Consider the following 5,007-nt stretch of genomic DNA (forward strand, 5'->3'; position numbering starts at 1 on the left):
TTCAAAAGCAGAGACCTTTCAAAACAGTGGTGAGCCTTCGCTGATTAGGTCTCATTAGCCTCGACTACAGGTGGCCAGAGCAGATAATATGAAGCTGAAATTATCGTGGAATTGAAAATGCTGTGTGGACAAAGCTTTCAACTGATGCTGTGGCTGACATTTTATCGCAGAAAAAGCTCTGGTAGGGTGCTAAGGAGGAGCACCTCGGCTCATCCGAGTCCTTGGCATTATTTCCATGGCAACACCATCATCACCGTTCACCAGCTCCCACCACTTTTTCTCTGTTTTGTTGTGGCACATGTTCTTAAATACAGAAACTGCCAAAACAAGGTTATCCTCCATTTCCCTCATTATCAGGAAGTCTGAGTCAGTACATCAGCGCTGTGGACTAAATATAAAGCTGGATGTAGCCGCCATGACACCACTTAGTATGTTTACATGATAGATGAAAAAACTGAATTATGGCCTTAATCTGACTATATAACTAAAGTGCATGTAAATTTACATTAGTCTAATTCTCCAAATCTGATGAAAACACCCTGCGACTGGAAACCGGTTTTCTTCTGCATGTATACGCCTTAAAAGGATAGTTCAACATTTTGGCAAATTGGCCCATTGCCATAATCCCTATAGTCTTAATAGCAGTAGGTTCGTTACCTTTAATTGTCGGTGCAAGCTATTTTTAGAGCGGCGGAGCAGAGCCGTGAGCTGCTCAGAGCTACGCTACGGAGGCTCATTATGGGATTTCTTGGTTTCCCTCATCAAACTCACATCAAATACACAATCCAACAACTCCACAACGCTCTGGTGGACAAGTTGTGAGCTGCACATTCACCACGCTATGAGATAATAACACAACGTTACCACGCAGAGTTGTTTTAGAGGGAAATACAGAGACTATCGATGAAAAACTGTCCCTGAAGGCAACACGCATCAGCGGTTTTGCATGAATTTCCCTCTACAACAACTCTGTGTGGTAACGTTGTGTTATTATCTCATAGCGTGGTGAATGTGCAGCTCACAACTTGTCCACCAGAGCGTTGTGGAGTTGTTGGATTGTGTATTTGATGTGAGTTTGATGAGGGAAACCAAGAAATCCCATAATGAGCCTCCGTTTGTAGCGTAGCTCTGAGCAGCTCACGGCTCTGCTCCGCCGTTCTAAAAATAGCTTGCACCGACAATTAAAGGTAACGAACCTACTCCTAAAACTACAGAGGGATTATGGCAATGGGCCAATTTGCCAAAATGTTGAACTATCCCTTTAAATAACAAAATTAAAAGTGTCTCTTTATTAAAAATAGTTTCATTTTTTTAATTTTTTAAATCGATTTTGGGACATTTTATATCAATTCTGAATCGTATTTTGCGATTCTTATGTGAATCGATTTTTTAGCACACCCCTAATAATCAGTCGTATGCAGCTTTAAGTTTAAAATGACAATAGCAAGTTACTGCCGATGCCCCCACTAAAAGATAAGTCGGCCTATGTAATTATTTTCATGCTTAGAGATTTATGTAGCCTTTAGTATCCCTTTTATTACACCCTTTTCACCATTAAGCCTCTGAAACTATTTAGACATCATGAGACACTAAAAAAAAGTTTCCTCCCAAACTCAGACTAATAGAAGAGTTTTCGACGAGTCAGCAGCTGCTGGAGGCTCAGTGAGGCAGGTTTTATGAACTGTTAAATAATCTCCTCTCACACCACACTGCCTCTGAGTTGCTGCTCATGCTACAGAGGTAATAACAGCACAGTGACCAGTTGTGGACTGTCGGGAGCTCCATCACACCACACACTGTTTGCTGAATATGAAAGCTTATACTGATACTTACCTATTTTTACATAAACACACAATTAGCTTTGGTAATAATAATAATGACTCAACTGGGTGTGGAGAAATGTATACAAGCAGGATGTTTTACAACCGAACAGTAAATTAACAGTGTGGAAATACTAATTCTAAACTCTTAAAGGTCCATATAGTATAAAAGTAGATGTCTATATGTGTAGTGTGATTATAAAGCAGCTCTGAGTTCTATATTAAAGGGATACACCAACATTTTTTTGTTCGTGTCTTGCCTCACTGCCGAGTCCATGACCAGCAGATAGACACCATCCTTTCTACTGTGCGTGCAGTAACAAGGGAGATAGAGCCGTATCGCCCGTAATTAGCTTAGCTCAAACACTGGAAGTGTATGGGTAGTGTTAGCCTGCCTCCACCTAAAGTCATCAGAGAAACTCTTCAGCAACTCTAAACAGACCGATCTTGGTCTCAGAGCTGACAAAACTCTCCGGTAAGGCATCTTGAGCGGTCAAATGCCGCTAACGGGACGAGATCGGTCAAAACGGAGGGTTCAAGCAAAGACGCTTTATTTTGGTTCCAGCTAGCTACATCAAGGGTAGGTTAGCTTCCTATTTCAAAGTAAAAGCACAAATTCTATCGTCATGGTTTTCTGTATGTAAAGGGCAACAGGTGTTTTATTTTGTGAAAGTAACCGGAAGTGTGTTGGTCACAACGGCTAGCTTGAGTAGCGCAGAATTCGTCCGAACAAAATAGTAAACAGCTGGTATTTAGACAAATTAACGACACACTGCTGATCTAAACGGCTACTTTCTCACCTAAACATGTTTGAAATGTTGATAAAGTGATATATTTACAGAGTTTAGAGCTAAAATGAAATTAGGAGGCAGGCTAACACTACCCATACACTTCCAGTGTTTGTGCTAAGCTAATTACGGGCGATACGGCTCTATCTCCCTTGTTACTGCACGCACAGTCGAAAGGATGGTGTCTATCTGCTGGTCATGGACTCAGGAGTGAGGCAAGACACAAAAAAAAATGTTGGCGTATCACTTTAAGACTGTGGAAGTATCGGAGCCTCAGTCCACAGAGAAATGCATTGCACACAAATGGTATTCAGAAAATGAGCTGAAATACAGTATGAGCTGTCACAACTTGTGTAACGTTGTGATGTCACAACAGAAAACTCACCAATAGTCTCCCAGAGCCTCCATGTTTCTGATTTGATCACCAGTGTGTTGCTGTTGCTGCTTGAACTCCAGAGAGAAACCTGAGGGAAAAGATGTAAAAGAAAGAAAATCAGAATCCATATTTGTTTTTTTTGTCATTTATTTTTTGTTCTTTCTACATCCTGTCCATTTGTTCATGTATTATTAATATAACATACCTTATATTATACCACAAACTTCCATTCAGTATGAAATATCCAGAGCAGTATTGGAAGTGACTGTACTCAAATACTCTAGGAGTAGCCTATTAAGTACCTCAATTTAATATTTTATGTGAATAATAATAATTGTTATTCTACATATTATACATTTAAACTATGCAAAAATGTATAAAATAGTTGAAATTAGCTTCACCTTAGTGATGCATCATAGCAAAAGGTTGTGGTTTTGGATCAATTTGAATTTAGCCTAGCATTAATACCACATAACATATCTAAATGTAGTTTATATATGTCATAATTAAAACAGCCACTAGGTGTCGCCTGACAACAAAACATAACTTGGGGTCATTACAACCTGCTGATTCCTGATTGGTTCACCCAATTTCTTTTTTTTTTTAAAATATTTTGAAACATATTTAACATATTTACCTTGACAAAAGCCTTTGATATGCAAATTAGCATTATAAGTTGCACTTTTACAACAACTATAGCTCATATTCCTGCCAGGGCCATTGTATAGGGGAGAAAGGTGATGATAATTCTAGGGGCCCAGCGCCCAGTGGGGCCCACAAAAAAACCCAGTAGTCTAATCTTTGTATGACTGATTTATTCTGGATAACACCCTGACTAATACTCATAGTAATGCTGCATTAGCACCAAAACAAAGTAGGCTAAATAAAAAATAATAATAGATACGTAGTCCAAGAAAAAAAGTGGAAAAGTCAGGGGCCCACTTTAGTATTCTTTCAGGGGCCCCAGAATTCCTAGCAACGGCCCTGATTCCTACATAGGTTGGATGTGTGATCATGATTCGGAGCTCCATCCTCCATCACTCCAGCTCTGCTTCTTCTCCACACTAATCCACTTTGGGCTATAGCTACATAATCATAAGCAACACTAAAGGAGCGGGAAATTTGTGCTGACGTGCCAGGAAAAGAGGAAGGCGAAGAGCAAAGCGCGAGAGGAATCCGATGGCAGGGGGTCCAAGGGAAATAAACGCTGACTGAAGAAGTAGCAAGAGGAAGAATTGCACTTCAGGGACACTGCTTAAGGCGCACAAAAACAACAAAGTAGGGCTAATAATAAAAATGCACTCCATTTTATCATGAGTTATTGTATGACAGGGGTATCAGACATCCTGTGGGAGGAGTCTGGGTGGAACACAGTTCTCAGGATGATACAGGCTTTTCCCTCATTAGAGAAGACAGTTGTGTCATCAGTGTCACATATGTGTGTGCGTTTTGTTTCAAACAAAGCTCGGGTCTTACCTTGTAAGCTTCCAACAGCATCAGACGTACAGTAATTGGACATTTGGAGCTGGACAAGTTGTTGTACTGTAGCCTAATGTGTTGTCAAGAAGACACTGCAATTAGGCCTCATGGGTTTCACCTGTCAGCCAGGACAGCAGCCACTCCTCATTGGTGCAAAAAATAAATAAATAATGCAGCTACAGTGGCTGAATGAGCTCATAATGAGACTGTAAAACCTGATTGTACACATAAAAATAACAATAAAGAGTCAGCAGACAAGTAAAAAGGTCAAACACCAACATCTGAATGCCTTGAAATAACATTAAAAGTAAAACAATACAAAATAAAAGCCCACTCGCCAAAACTGTCATTTTTTACATCATTTTTCCACATGTTTTTTGTAATAAAAGACAGAAACTCAACACTAACATATCCTGGAGATGAAATTTAACTAAAATGTACTGAATTTAGGCGCTTACCACAGCCAAAGACGGTTCGCCACAACACAGCGGCTCGTTGGGGATCTTATTTTGAAATTCGTAAACGGAAACGCCGTTGTTTACTT

The sequence above is a fragment of the Trachurus japonicus genome, chromosome 2, assembly GCF_045865225.1.
Source record: "Trachurus japonicus isolate A0001 chromosome 2, Traja_1.0".
In the NCBI taxonomy this organism is placed as follows: domain Eukaryota; kingdom Metazoa; phylum Chordata; class Actinopteri; order Carangiformes; family Carangidae; genus Trachurus; species Trachurus japonicus.